Source organism: Tenrec ecaudatus, chromosome 12 (genome assembly GCF_050624435.1).
Source record: "Tenrec ecaudatus isolate mTenEca1 chromosome 12, mTenEca1.hap1, whole genome shotgun sequence".
NCBI lineage: Eukaryota > Metazoa > Chordata > Mammalia > Afrosoricida > Tenrecidae > Tenrec > Tenrec ecaudatus.
Genome location: NC_134541.1, coordinates 46,478,493 through 46,494,472, shown reverse-complemented (window position 1 = coordinate 46,494,472; position 15,980 = coordinate 46,478,493). Strand labels below are relative to the sequence as shown.

At 36.5% G+C, this 15,980-nt stretch overlaps 1 protein-coding gene and 1 non-coding gene across 2 annotated transcripts in view; one reads left to right on the top strand and one right to left on the bottom strand.

The window, feature by feature from the left end:
- The window catches only part of LOC142422649 (ADP-ribose glycohydrolase MACROD2-like), a 717,500-nt gene that overhangs the window by 427,379 nt on the left and 274,141 nt on the right, over positions 1-15,980 (bottom strand). The gene's annotated exons all lie outside the window — the stretch shown is intronic.
- LOC142423679 (small nucleolar RNA SNORA54) lies at positions 7,117-7,240 on the top strand. The gene has a single exon (XR_012779283.1). It is a non-coding gene; the product is annotated as a small nucleolar RNA SNORA54 (small nucleolar RNA).

The following is a 15,980-nucleotide window of genomic DNA, read 5'->3' as shown; positions in this document are numbered from 1 at the left end:
AGTTGTGCAATGTAATCCCAGTTATTGTAACAGGTGTTCATTTGTCATATTGTGGTTGAGTGTTCATTAAACAACATGCTCAGTATTTCTCATAAAGAAAAACACTAAATAAAAAGTTCAGACCTCTATTTGCAACACTGAATGATTCTATGGCCAAAAATTCTATGAGCCAAAACAATACAGAGCATCAAAAAATAGATGGATAAAATATACAGTTTGGCTATGCCAGGAATAATTTGTTGGTGCTCAAGTATTTCAGGGGGTAGCATATGATCACAACTGATGGTATGGAAGGAAAAAGTCCAAGCCGCACTGAAGGAACTGGTGAAATAAAATACTCCAGGAATTGACATAAAACAAGTTGCAATATTTCAACAAGCCAATGCAATGCTGTAAGTACGTAGTTATCAGTGAAAATAAACGGGAGATAGTGACTGAGACAACTAATTAATAGAAATCCAGATCTGTGCCTATGTCAAAGCATTATGAGTCAAGAGAATGTGGAAATTATCTAATAATATACACAAATAAAATTGTGCTGCAGATAATCCCAAAGGCTTATAACAGTACATAGGCAGTGAGGGAGCAGCAAGGAATCCACGCTGACTCAGAAAAGGAAGGAATGAGGGCTTAATTGCTGATGTCAGATGGATCTTCGCTGAAGGCAGCAAATGCCAGAAAGATATAAACCTGTTATTGGCTATGCAAAAGCACTCGACTGTGTGGATAATAACAAGCTATAGATAACTGTGAAAAATGGAAATTCCACAACACTTAATTGTGCTCATGAGGAACCTATTCATAGACCAAGAAGTAGAACACAAGGAAAGGGCATCGTTCAAAATCAGGAAAGGCATTAGCCAGGGTTGTGCTCTCTCCACATACTTATTCAATTTGTATGCTGACCAAATAATCGGAGACGCTAAACAAATAGGAAAAATGGAGAAAATATTGCAGTTATCAATAATTTTATTTTGCTTGGAGCTACAATCAATGACCATATAAGCAGCAGCCAAAAACTCAAATGGCATACTGCATTGAGAAAACCTACTGCAAAAGTCCTCTTTAATGTGATCAAGGGGCAAAGATGTCACTCTGGGGACTAAGCTGCTCCTGATCCAAGTTTGACATTTCGAATCACTTCATATACATGTGAAAACTGGACATTGTATAAGAAAACTAAAGAAGAATTGATGCATGTGAGTTATGGTGAATGTACCATAGGCTGCTAAAATAACAAACAAAACTGTATTAGAAGAACACAACCATAATGCTTCCTAAACATGAGGATGGTGAAAGTTTGCCTCGTATACTTTGGATATGCCTTCAGGAGGAGCCAGTCCTTGGGGATATCAGGCTTGCTATCTGGAGGGCCAGTGGGGGGTGGTGGTGGAGAAAAACCTCAATAACATAGGCCAGCACAGTGGCTGTGGCACTGGGCTCGAATGTAACAAGACCTCGCTTCATGAGATTTCTTTTTGTTTCTGTGACTGAAAAGGGAAATGAAAGGGCAGCGACTTAATGATGTAGAAGAAGTGAAGATAAAAAATGAGGGAGGTGCTGTCAGTCATGCACACTGATCAGTTTGAAAAATGATTCCAAGAATGGAATCACATATTTGACAAATGTATTAAGTGTAATGGAGAGTACTTTGAAGGTGAAAAGATTGTTTTGTAAAAAAAATTAAATACATAGCTTTGAAAAATAAATTCTGGGGTATTTTGGGGTGCACCCATGTATCTGAACTCAGGTGGTGGAACACTCAGGAAGTTTGGTGGACAACTGCTATGTTTCATGTGGAAGATTCTACACACACACACACACACACACACACACACACACACACACATACACAGAGAGAGAGAGAGAGAGAGAGAGAGAGAGAAATTCTCAAACTGACTTCCTATGAGTCAATTCTGACTCATAGTAACCCTATAAAACAGGGTTGAGTTGCCCCTTTGGATTTATGAGACTTTTAATCTTTACATGAGCACAGAGCCTCCTTATTCTCCCGAGGAGACCACAGACCTGTGGTTAGCGGCTCAATGAACCACTAGATTCCTTGCCAAGAAACATGGGCCACAAAATGGAAATTAGTGGCTGTGGAGAAGTACAAAGGAGAGAATTAATGATAAAACAACATCTGTTAAGATTGAATTCAATTTTAAGTGAAAGTCAAAATAACACTGGCTCAAACAAAATAAAATTATATTTTTCTTTCACATAAACTACTCAGGAGTAAAGAATCTTCCAGACTAAGTAGAGTGATTTTCCACAATGCTCCAAATCCCAGAGGCTTTTAACTTGTGGCTCTGTCATGCCTAGACACGTGGCGTTTTCCAGTTACAAAGGCATCTGGGCTGAAATTGTCATCGGAGGTAACCATACATCCAACTAAAGATAGATATTGAGGACAAATGGAAACTGCCATTGTATCTGCATTCTAATAAGGACCCCTATGGCCCCTACTTCCGTATGGTCACACACTTAGGTAATCTCCTTTACTTGAGCATGAATAGGATCTGCGACTTGATTCTAATCAATAAAATAGAGTAAGGAGGATGAGGTTATATGACTATGTACACATGATGATGCTACCCAAGACTGCAGTGCCCACCTTAAAGGCGCCTCTCCCTCTCTTCCAGAGACAGTTATAAGGAAGCAAGTGATCATACTGGGAAATCTCAAATAGCAAGGAACTGAGCGTGGCCTCTAGGAGCTGAAGATGGTCTCCAGCCAACATCCAACAACAACAAACAAATGAAGCTCTCAGGCCAACACATGAGAAAGGAAAGAGATTCTGAGACAAAGAATTCGGTCCTATCTAAGCTTTGATTGCCTCCTTGTGAGCCAATCATCACTTAAGGGAATAGAAGAAGACAAAGTAGTCTGAAAATTAAAATGAGGATTTCAGGCACGCTGATACAGATTAAATTTCTGTGAAGTCAGGCTGAGGAGAAAATAAACAATTCGCTAGAGGTTTAGTAGCAAAACAGTTGCCCAAAGTAAACATGTAAAAATTCACTCACTGCCATAGAATCAATTGTGACTCATAGTGACCCTTCGGACAGGGTGGAATTGCCTGTGGGTTTCCAAGACCGTACATATTTACCTGAACAAAAAGCCTTATCTTTCTTCTGTGGAGCAGCTGGTAGTTTTGAATTTATGATTATTCAGTCAGCAGCTCCTTACAGTAGGAATGAAATATTGGAAAAATAGGGACAAAAGCAAACAGATGTTTTGAAATAGAAACCTGTGCATTTTAATATGATCTTAGCATAGTTGGCGAGCATTTCCTTAATATTCAGGTACATATGAAAGCAGAATGAACTTTTATTTTATTTAAATGAGACAGTAAAAAATAAAATGTCTTTAGGAGTATTTCAATATAAAACTTTTATATGTCCATACCAAAATCTGAGCTATTTTAGATACTGATGTTTTAAAGCAAATTAAAATCTCCTGAAATCAAACAAAGATTTCAAAGCTAAGTCATTATATATAATAGAGTGAGAGAGAAAAATAAAATATGGTCTGTTAGGTGTATTAAACAATTAGAAATTACTGTAATGAAAGGCCATAAAATAGTCAATAATTCAAGAGATTATTAAAAATAAACAACCTATTAGTAATAAAAATTGGGACAGGGAACAGTCTAATAATGGATTTGGGATATTGTTTTATAGTAACTCAAAAATCTTAGAGAGAATATTAGAAAATCTGTTATGTCAAACCCTTTTGCAGTTTTTGTTTATGTTTATTTTTATAAAAACCGTAAAACTGGATATTTTTCAAGAAGGGAAAGAACATCTGAAAATAATGAAAAGTTAAAGCATGGACATATTTAAAAGAGAAAAGAAGATTTCTCCTATAATATGACATTAGAAGACATCAGAATATTTACATGATTTTTTAACCACAAAACATTGGCAGTGAATTTTAAATTCTTATAATCAATTAGGTGTTGGTCATTTCCAATCCCATAATATGTCCTGTTTGAAAAAGTTAGTTAATTAACTCCGAAACTTCTAGTTAATGTATTAGGAAAACATTTTTATATTGCTCTTCTATAAACAACTCAATCTCTACAGAAAAAAAAGATGTTTCATCCTTGTTCCTGACATCAGTGATAAGACAATCACAAAGTCACTATTGTAAAATTCTATGCCAGTATGGTGTCAATACTAAGCCAAAAAAGACACAAGACCACTGATCCCCATCAATAAATATCACTGGTTAGTCAGAGGAGGAAGCTACATGAAAATATGTAATTATTAGTTATCACAACAGAAACTAGCAACAATCTAGTATACACCCTACCAGTGGTGAGTCAGCAATACCACCCATAAACCAAGTGATAAGAAAATAAGTAAAAGGAAGGGACATAGTGTTCGTGTTTTTCTTTTACACTTTGCATTCAAGAGCATGCTCATGCTCATTTTTTTAAAAGAGATCTTCCATGGAAAGAGTACAAGGTTACATAAATGGAAACTCAGTTTTTAAAATAAAGTGTTGACTCTCCAAGTGGATGAGCAACCAAAACTGAGAAGGGAAACCATCTAACTACACTAATATAGAACCAAAGGAAATACTTATAAAATTAAGAAATGCACTGATATTGCTATAGGCATTTATAAAATATTATGAAATTTAGAATGGTGTGAATCACGGGGCAACACCTCTGTATAAGAAATAGGGTGTGGGCACTTACATGCTGGCTCAGACAAAATCTGGAAATTCATCATAATGAAAGTTTAGTTGCCAGTGAAAATTAAGCATAAATGATGTCCCCTAATTCTGCATCTTCTTCTGAAAAACAAACAACTACAAAAAACATTTCAAATTTACACTCTAGGTTATCAAGTGTGATTAAAATAGCCAGCATTTCTAAGGGACGCGTATGCCACAGTAATCTGATGTTTCAAATGGTAGCAGTGACCAATCTTAGTGTGGCACTAACAAGAAATAGTGTTGACAACATGCTTTTGAGAAATTGTGTACACTGGATCGCAATGTTATAATGCCCTTCCACCAAATATTTTGAAACAAATTTAAGTTTTTAGAACTGAGTTTTAAAAAAAAGAAAAGAAAATGATTAGGGCAAAGAATGTACAGATGTGCTTTAAACAATTGATATATGTATGGATCATGATAAGAGTTGTATGAGCCCCTAATAAAATGTTAAAAAAAAAAAAGAAAGCACAGTGCCTTACTTTCCTCTGATCTGTAAGAGCAGGTATGTCAACCAACACCTCTACTAACAATCTGCAAACACTGCCTTATGAATCACTCTTTCAGAAAACAATTTTAGAGCAGATTTCCAAAAGGAACTTCTAAGTGCTGATGAAATAATGATGTTTTTAGCAGGCTTTGATAACATCAAAATCCCCAAATTCCATAAATACTTACTTACTAGTATTTCTAAGCTAGATGTGCAGAAGATATTAGAACAATTAAAAATAAATATTTGAAAGGCATTTCATCACTTTAAATTGAGCACATATGAAAAGTAATTTGAAAACAGTAGGCAGTTAAATATATATGAGGGGCTAACCCCCCAACAATGAAAAAAGCATAGGACACATTTTTCTCACTAGGTGAGCACTGAGCAACTCACTCTGTTAGTGCACCCAGTGGAGTCACCTGGGAAGGTTCTTTCTGGTCACAGTAAATTTTTTCATAAAAGCAGTTTCTCTTGAACCTCATTTTTGTAGTATCCGATTTAAGAGAATAGTGTGCGGCTATGAAAATGTTTGCTGCTCAGGAAACATGTCACAGAAACTGTTGGGATGTTGAATACAGCTTACATGACAGTGCTATGGGAAAAACTCAAGTGTATAAGTGGTTTTCTTGCTTCAAAAAAGGTGAAACATCGATTGATGACAAACCTCATTCTGGATGTTCATCAGCTTCCCAAAGGGATAAAAATATTGATTCAGAGTGCAGGTGGAGCTGGTTACACAAGTTTAGATTGTGGACCAAGCTTTCTATTTGGAGGTTCTGAAAAGATTGTGTTACAGTGTGTGACAAAAAAGGCCTGATTTGTGACAGACGGGGGACTGACTTTGCGACCATGATAATGAACTTGTTCACTCAGTGCCCCAGTTTCTGCAAAAAATCAGCATGCCTCTCTTGCCCCACACACCTTACTCACCAGACCTGTCTCCATGCAACTTCTTTTTATTTCTGCAAATGAAGAGGGACATGAAAGACGGCTATTTGATGATGTAGAACAGGTGAAGAATAAGACAGGGGAGATGCTATCAGCCATCCAAACATATGAGTTTGAAAAATGCTTTCCAGAAATGGAATCGCAGATTTCACAAATGTACTAAGTGTAATGGAGACTATTTTGCAGGTAAAAAGATTGTTTTATAAAAAATTGTAAAGACATAGCTTTGCAAAAAATTCTGAGTATTTTTTGAAACCCCCTTGTATAATTATTTGCTTACACTTTTTTTGTTTCCCACATAAAGAAACACATTTCTATTTGGTGTTTTATGGGTTTAATTTCTTCTAAAGGAGATTATAATTAAATAACTACATGAATTAAGCCCTAGTTTATCTTCTTTTTTACTACTGCTGATAGATAGACCTTGAGGGAAAAACAAAGACATCGTTGCAGAATAAACCTCGAAAGGAAGAGAAAATATTTGTTCTAGAAACAGCAGACAATATCAGGTTACACATTTAATAATATATATAATTATGCATTTCATATTTCATTGAAAGAAATAATTCTCAAGTTATATAAAATTAAAAGAAACAATATTGCTACAGACTTTACAAAGGGAGAAATGGCAGCTAATAAAAAGCCATATATTATTCTTAGTTCTTATTTGCATTTACTTAGATTTTGAAATAATCCAAACAAAAGCATCCAATTAAGATGCTGTTAATTTGCAAAACATAAGTTGCAATACTGTGACAAAAAATCAACTTCCACCATGACTTTATCATAACTTATAGCAAGCTATCACAAATCCATGACATACAATGTGTCAAAAAAGGGCTGTAAGGTAGGTTATTTGCACTCTTTCCATCACTTGACAGAGTCCATTTTGCTTCCTTTTTAATCTGAGCTTGCCCTGAAGTTTTGGCCAAGATAATGTGATGGTGCGCTGTTCGTAACCTGTTATCAGATTTACTGCTGACGGGTTCCATTCTAGTACTACAGAAATTCCCAGAATAATATAAGACTGACAACGTGTCTGTCTGATTTTATATTTGGGAGACAAGGGGGGAAAAAAGAAGAAGGAAAAAAGATAGATAATGTGGTGGAGTCACACTAACTTCTGAAACGGAACCTTATGAAAACTACGATTTCTATGTTATCAGGAGGACCCTCTTCCTTTGGATTGCAGCCGCTATGCTTTGAAAAGCAGAAGTCATACAAACCCAGGTCCTCTAGACAGCTGAGCAACCAGAAGACAGACAACACCACTGTGGCCCGGGAGTGCGCCATATTGAAAGCTTCCAGCCCACTGTAGCCTGTAGACCATCATGATGCTGTGAGTCCAATGAAGTCTGGGGAATGAAGGCTTTGGGGTCTGCATTTGTTGATGGGGTACTAGTCAAGGGAAGGAGGAAAACAGCAGCAAAAAATCCACTATTTATTGGAATTTGGAGTGCAAATTATGAATCTAGGAAAATTGAAAGAAGTCAACATTGAAATGGAACACATAAATAACAATATCCTAGGTCTTAATTTGCTGAAATAGACTGATGTTGGCCATTTTGTATCAGAAAAACATATGACTACTTTACCAGGAATAAAACAATCAAGAAGAGTGGCATGACATTTATTGTTAAAAAGGGTATTGCAAAATCCCTCAAGAGGTACAATGATGTTTTTGATAGGATTATATCCAGCTACCTTCAAGAAAATCCAATTAACACAACTCTCAGTCAAATTAATACATCAATCACAAAAGCTAATGTTAATAAATTGAAGAATTCTACAATTGTCTGCAATCTAAAATTGATCAAACATGGTATCAACTTTCACTGATGATTACTGGTGATTAGAATGCAAAAATTGAGGGAAAAAAAGAGAAGGGAACAGTAGTTTGAAACTATGGGCATGATGACAGAAATGGAGCTGGAGAACATGTTACAGAATTTTACAAGACCAACAATTTACACAGAGCAAATACCTTTTTTCAACAGCAGAAGAGGCAACTATACACATGGATTTCCCCAGATAGAACACACAGAAGTCACAGTAGTCACAGAAACAGACTACATGTGTGGGAAGACACAGTGAGATGCTCAATATCAGCAGCTAAAACTAGACCAGAGACTAAATGTGGAACAGACTACCAATTGTTCATGGTAAAGCTGAAAAAAAATTAATATGAGTCCACAAAGCCACAATATGACCCTAAGTCTATCCCACTTGAATTTTAAGAACATCTCAAGAACATATTTGATACATTGAACACTGGTGACAGAAAACCTGATGAGCTGTGGGAGGACATCAAGTCCATAATTAATGAGGGAGGTGACGAAGGGATCAGGTATCAGGCATCAAAGAATAAAAAAATCATACCATAGTTAAAAAAACATCATACCATTGTGAAGTAGGGGGAGTACAGATTGGGAACCCAAAGCCCATCTGTAAGCAACTGGAAGGGTCGTGGAGAGGAAAATAGTCAGTCAGGGTGCAATATAGCAACGATAAAACATACAACTTTCCTCTAGTTACTAAATGCTCCTCCGCCCGCCCGCCCCCCCCAACCCAATATCATGATCCCAATTCTACTTTACAAATCTGGCTAGATCAGAGGATGTGCACTGGTATAAATAAGAACCAGAAACAGGGAATCCAGGACAGATGATCCCTTCAGGACCAGTAGTAAAAGTAGTGATCCCGGGAGGATGGAGGGAAGGAGGATAGAAGTGGGGGGGGTGATTATAAGGATGTACATATAACCTCCCTGGGGGATGGACAACATAAAAGTGGGTGAAGGGAGACATCAGACAGTGTAAGATAAGACAAAATAATAATTTATAAATTATCAAGGGTTCATGAGGGAGAGGGGAGCAGGAAGGAAAGGGGAAAATGAGGAGCTGATACCAAGGGCTCAAGTAGAAAGCAAATATTTTGAGAATAATGAAGGTTGCAAATGTACAAAGTGCTTGACCTACAATGGATGTGTGTATGGATTTTGATAAGAGTTGTATGAGCACCCAATAAAATGATTATTTTTTAAAAAGGCAGGAAAGAAAGAAAAGATCAAAGTAGATTTTGAAAGAGACTCTGAAACTGGCTTTCAGTTGTAGAGTAGCTAAAATAAATGGAAGAAAAGATAAAGTCAACAAGCTGAGTAGAAAATTGAAGCGGGCAGTTGAGAAGACAAAGCCATATATTATAATAAAATGTGCAATGACCTAGAATTAGAAAACCAAAAATGAAAAACATGCTCAGCATATCTGAAACTGAAAGAACTAAAAAAAAAAAAGTTCAAGCCTTGAGTTGCAATTTTGAAAGGTTCTATTGAACGATGTAGGAAGTATCAAGAGAAGATGGAAATAATACAGCATCACTGTATCAAAAAGAACTAGTCAACAGTCTAGTTCTACCATTTCAGGAGCTATCATATGAGAAAGATTCAGAGGTGCCCATGGAAGAAGTTCAAGAAGCACTGAATGCATTAGCCAAAGGCAAGGCTCCAAGAATTGATGGAATACCGATTGAGATGTTCAACAAACTGGAGAAGCACAGGAAGCACTTTCTATGCCAGGATATTTGGTCAACTGAGTAGAAGAGATCCATATTTGTGTCCATTCCAAAGAAAAGTGACCCCTTTCATTTGAGAATGCTCAATGTATATGACAATATCACTGATACTGCACAGAAGTAAAATTTTGCTGAATGTCACTGAACATCAGTTGTATTAATACATTGAAAGGAAATGTCCAGAAGCTCAGAGTGGATTCAGTAGAGGACGTGGAACAAAGGATATCATTGCTGATGTCAGATGGATCTTAGCTCAAAACAAAGAATGCCAGCAAGATGTTAGTTGTGTTTCATTGACTGTACAAAGGGATTCAACTCTGTGGATTACAATAAACTGTGGATGCCCTTGAGAAACAGAGGAATTCCAGAACACTTCATTGTACTCATGAAGAATTGTACATGGACCAAGAGGAAGTTGCTTAGCTGGAACAAGGGAATACTACCGGGTTTATAATCAGGAAAGGTGTGTGTCAGGGCTGTATCCTCTTACCATACTACAATCTGTATGCTGAGCAAATAATCAGAGAAGCTGGATTATATGAAGAAGAATGTGGCATCAGGATAGAAGGAAGACCTATTAATAACCTGAAATAGGCAAATGACACAACCTTTCTTGCAGCATTCACTGATGAAGATAAAAGATTGAAGCCTTCAGTATAGATTGTGATTCAATGTAAAGTAGACTAAAATCCTCACAATTGGGTCAATAGGTAACCTCATAATAAATGGAGAAAAGGTTGAAGTTGTCAAGGATTGTGTCTTGCTTGGATCCACTATCAATAAACATGGACACAGCAGTAAGGAGAAGGATTTTGGAAGTACCATGGACTGCTGAAAGGACAAACTGATCTGTCTTGCAAGAAGTAAGGCCAGAGTGCTCCTTAGAGGCAAGAATAAGGAGACTTCATGTTACATACTTTATACATGTTGTCAGGGGAGAGCAGGCCCTGGAGAAGGACATCAGCAAAAAGAGAAAGGCCCTCAGCTAGACAGACTGACACAGACTACAATGGGCTTGGGAACCATTGTGAGGACAACACAAGACAATGCTGTGTCACTTGTGCTGTGCATAGCATCTCTGTGAGTGGGAACCTATCAACAACCACAATTGTCAAGGAAATTCAAGGTCATGACCATCTCTTGTGTGAGCTACAATAGAACTGCTCTACACCTGATTTTTAAAGTTATGAACTACCAGAAGTACCCCTTCTTTTTCTCAAGCACCTCTGAGTGTATTAAAACCGACAGTCACCTTTTAATAGTGGGTGCTTAGCCATTTATGCCCTCCAAGTTTGTTTTTTTCCCAGTAGGTTGACATATGTTGTCATGGTGAAAAATAGTAGTGGGTAAAACTTCTTGTGTATTACCATGTTAGACAAGGTTCTCTAGAGAGATAAAACCAGATTGCTGATAATTATATAATTATATATATATATATAATTATCAGCAATCTGGTTTTATCTTTATATATATCTGGTTTTATATTTAACTTTATATATAAAGATAAATAACACAATAAATATATATATTATACAATATATATAAAGATAAATAACAATAAATGGACTGTTAAATTATATATATATAGATAGATAGATAGATAGATAGATAGATAGATAGATAGATAGATAATACAAGAAATGAACAGTTAAATTATAAAGCAGTACAAATGACTCAGTGCAACTCACTCCCATGAGAGAGTTGTGAGACACTGACAGTCCTTCAAGTCTTGAGGGCCGCCAGGTAGTCCCCTGTAGAGAGAGCTAGGCTATCCCAGCACAGGCAGCAAACAACAAAGCAGGTCACCAACCATCAGCCAGGTCACCAATTGTCAGTCCCCAGCTCCAGAGAGGTAAATTCCAATTCTCTGGTGAGGCAAGTCTTAAAGGGACCTCAAATTACAGTGACACAGTCCACAGGTTAGGCGTCCCACAGGTAGTGTAGCTTGCAAATTGAAGCACAGAATAAGCAAGGCAGCTGCACATCTGTCTGAAGATCAAAGAGTGAGAGACAAGAAAGGCGAGGCTCGCTGAGCCATTTATCTCTCCGCCCTTCAATTAATCCCACATGTGTTTATCGGCCAGGCTGGCACAATAAACTATCTCACTTTAGTATAAGCCAAAGCAATAGTACCAAATTAGTAGCACTAATAGCCATTGGATTCTTCACATCCACTCATTAGGGAAAAAATTTTAAAAAGAAAAAATAGTTTCACTTGAGCATATACTTTATTAAGCAGCACAACATTAATTTTATTAAATGTCAACCTTTAAATATGCTTCAGTATTTCATTCCTTTGTATAGTCAATTCATAGTGTATGGAATATTAAGAGGCTCTATCTTGCATTTTTTAATCCATTCATCAATGAATCGACATTTGGGTTATTTCCACTTTTTCACCTGGTATGAATATAATGCAAATTTTTGCATGTATATATATTTTCAATGTTCTTGGTATTGATTCTTATTATTTTATTTATTTTGTTTTTTAAATTCTTATTATTTTAAAATAAATTAATAACTCTTTTAAACACTTCTAACACATAAATACAAGTTATGAAACCCACATAATAAAAGCTCTTCCAACACTTCAGTAATTTTTAGGAGTAGAAAGATATCCTAAAATCAAAAACTTTAGGAGCTATTGCTCTGCAGAAATGCTTTTTCTTATAGTTTTATCAAGGAACTATGAAAATATAATTAGGGTGTGAGGTAGTATCGATGAAGAACACAGCTTTCTCCCAGATCCTGGATGCTTCCTCCCCCCAACTACCATGATCCGAATTCTACCTTGCAGGGCTGGATAGGACAGAGGCTGTACACTGGTACATATGAGGGTTGGAGGTACAGGGAATCCAGGGTGGATGATACCTTCAGGACCAAGGGCGTGAGGGACGATGCTGGGAGAGTGGAGGGTGAGTGGGTTGGAAAGGGGGAACTGATTACAAGGAGCCACATGTGACCTCTTCCCTGGGAGAGGGACAGCAGAGAAGGGGGGAAGGGAGACCCCGGATAGGGCAAGATATGACAAAATAACGAGGTATAAATTACCAAGGGCATATGAGGGAGGGGGGAAAGGGGAGGGAGTGGGAGAAAAAAAAAAGGACCTGATGCAAGGGGCTTAAGTGGAGAGCAAATGCCTTGAGAATGATTGGGGCAGGGAATGTATGGATGTGCTTTATACAATTGATGTATGTATATGTATGGATTGTGGTAAGAGTTGTTTGAGTCCCTAATAAAATGTAAAAGAAGAAAAGAGAAAAAAATGATTAGGGCAAAGACTGTACAGATGTGCTTTATACAATTGATGTATGTATATGTATGAACTGTGAAAAGAATTGTATCAGCCCCAATAAATTTTTTAAAAAAAAGAATTATCATAAAGTATATGGGTGTTCTTATAAATCTGATTAGTTTATAAACTTTTCTGGTGACCTTGGAACCTTGAAATAATTTTCTTAGCTCTTTTCTATGATGGAAAGACTACTAGCTCTACTCTTCCCAGATTCCTTCCTATCTAGTTTTCAATCAGAGCTTTTGTCATTAACCTTCTCTGTTCTCCACTCATTGCTCATAGAAAGTGTTCATTAGGTATTTGACTAACATAATTCTTGAACCAGTATTTCCTATTCAACTTAGAAAAATCTTCAAATAATAATAAAAACATTTCAGCATATATGTCTTCGAAAAGATATTTCTTTCCTCACATCTTATAGAATCTTTCTGGTGTCTTTAAATGACTATGCATGTGCTAAAATTTCATTTTTTTTATCCACAAATACTTATATTCTTCTCTTTCTAAATTTCTTTCTTCTTGAATTTCATCCAAAGGTCTTTTAGTTCTGCTTTTTTTGTATGTGATATTGTTATATATATAACCCTGTAGGATTTCTTATTCTGTACATTTTTACATGAATAGGTAGTCTCATTTTTCTCCCCCAGAACAGCTGGTGGGTTTGAAACACTGATCTTATGGTTAGCAGTCCAGTGTTTACCCAAAAGTTACAATAGCACTCCTATAGTTCTATGTAAACATTAGAAAACAAAAGAAATATAATTGGATAGTCATTAATCTTGCAATTTATGAAAAGAATATTTTCAATAATACACATTTGTTCCAGGATAACAGTTCACCATTCTTTCCTGAGGGTTGGATATATAACCCTATTTCACTGGAAGATTATCCCATGAGCTTGCACAGATATTTCTCTCTGACATCCAATTTTAATTTCTTCGAAGATCATTCAATTACTACTAGTTGAATTACATGTGCCCCACTTACTTAGAAATGTTTCCTCATTAGTGACATCTCTCAGAGTAGGAGAAACCTTCTGATGACAGATAAATACATCGTTCATTTAAAATTTGAATTCAGAAAGGTGAAAATTTGTACATTTAGCTATTTGGATATAATTTTGTATTGCATACACACATTCTACAAAAGAGATTTGTTACAGCAAAAAAGCAGTTGGGTAGCACAAAAATTCAAATGTTTTGCAGTTAAAAATTGTGCCTTTGTTTTTTTATCAGCTGAGTTAATGAGCCTCTCCAAGACTGAATTACCTCATCTGATAAAATAAAAGCAACAGCTTTGCAGGATAATGAACAAAATACAAGTAAACTGATGGATGAAATATAAGGAATCTGCATATAATTATGTTTTCTTAAATTTGTCATTATTATTATCAAAGTCAAAGTCAATTTAAAATAACTGATCTACCTAGAAATGCACTGTGGTTTTCAGAGTAAAAGAGTGACTGCCACCTGATCACATCAAGAGGAATGGCAACGGAAGTAAAGACACTACTGTGCCAGGTGTAGGCTTGCAAATAAAATGCCACGCAGGATGGAGGACTGCTTATACAAAGGCAACTATTTTCACTGTTCTACTGCAGGACAGTAGGAAGAACAATTATTTTTGATGATACCCAACACATTTTTTTTTACTTGGTATCCCAGACATTGGGAGAAAGATGAGGCTTTTTACTTCTATAGGGAGCTACAGGTTCAGAAACCCACAATGGCAATTCCCCCCGTCCTATATGATTGCTATGAGTCCCAGTGGACTCGATTGCAGTGTGTGATAAACTAGAATTACTTTCCTCACATCATTTCGATGCTCTCCCATGCCCTGGCGAGAAGTATACAGAGACCTTCCAATATCCAATACAGAATCTTGTTTGTCGTACCATGCTCCAACACACACACTCCTCTCTATACTTACATCAAAGCAAATGACATCAAGTGGATTCCAACTCACAGAGAACCTCTAGGAGAGAGTAGAACAGCCACATTTCAATGGAGCTTCATCTGTATAGGAATAGTAAGGTGGGCGTGAAGTGCAGCTCAATGTGTAATCCACTGTGCCACCAGTGCTCACTCGCACTGCACCAAGAAAGGCTCCGTTTAAGAAAAGACTCCAAACACCTGCTCTTGCTTAAATTGTAATTTGTTTAAAACAATAAGTGCTAATAAATAAACCATATTTAAAATGTAATGCCTATATTTTCTGAACCACTCTGAAAATAGAAGACAACTCAAATATTTAAAAAAATCTTTTAAAATGTGATAGCAATTCATTAAAAGTATAGTTCTTTGGAGTACTGATTATTCTCCAGAATTGATAACCTGTAATAAAACTACTGACTCACCAAAACATAATTAGTGTGAAGTATGTTCCATTTAATTTTCCTCAGACTTAGTTAGAGACCAATTTGTATACATGTCAGGGAACTTCAAAAGATTCATGGGAAATTTGATCATTTTTTAATCCCATTAAATTTGTGCAGCCCCACGAATGAGGTAAGTTAAAAATATTGCTACAAAATCACAGAAACATGATTAAACAAGAGGGTCAAAGTGTGAACCTATGGTATCTCAACATATCCTCCATGTGGGGCCATCCCCTTCTGAAGGTGGTGTGTTCGTCTCTCTAACCCTTCTCTGAAGATTTCTGTACTTAGAAACCCTTTGAACACACACGAGGAACTAAAATAAGCTTCTGTTTAAATTTTCTCTGAGTTTGGGAGGGGGATGAAGAGGAAGCATAAAGGAGCAATCTAAGTACTGTAGCATGGCGGGGGTAAGGTCACGGCCAAATTCTTGAAAGACAGCCCTTGCTACCCTCAAAAAAAAAAAAAAAAGACAAAGTACATCGATTGCTGTTATGGAAATGCTTTTCTTGATACAACTTTTCTGGCCTTTTTCTTACCAATACTTTTAAATTGCCTTGAATTTT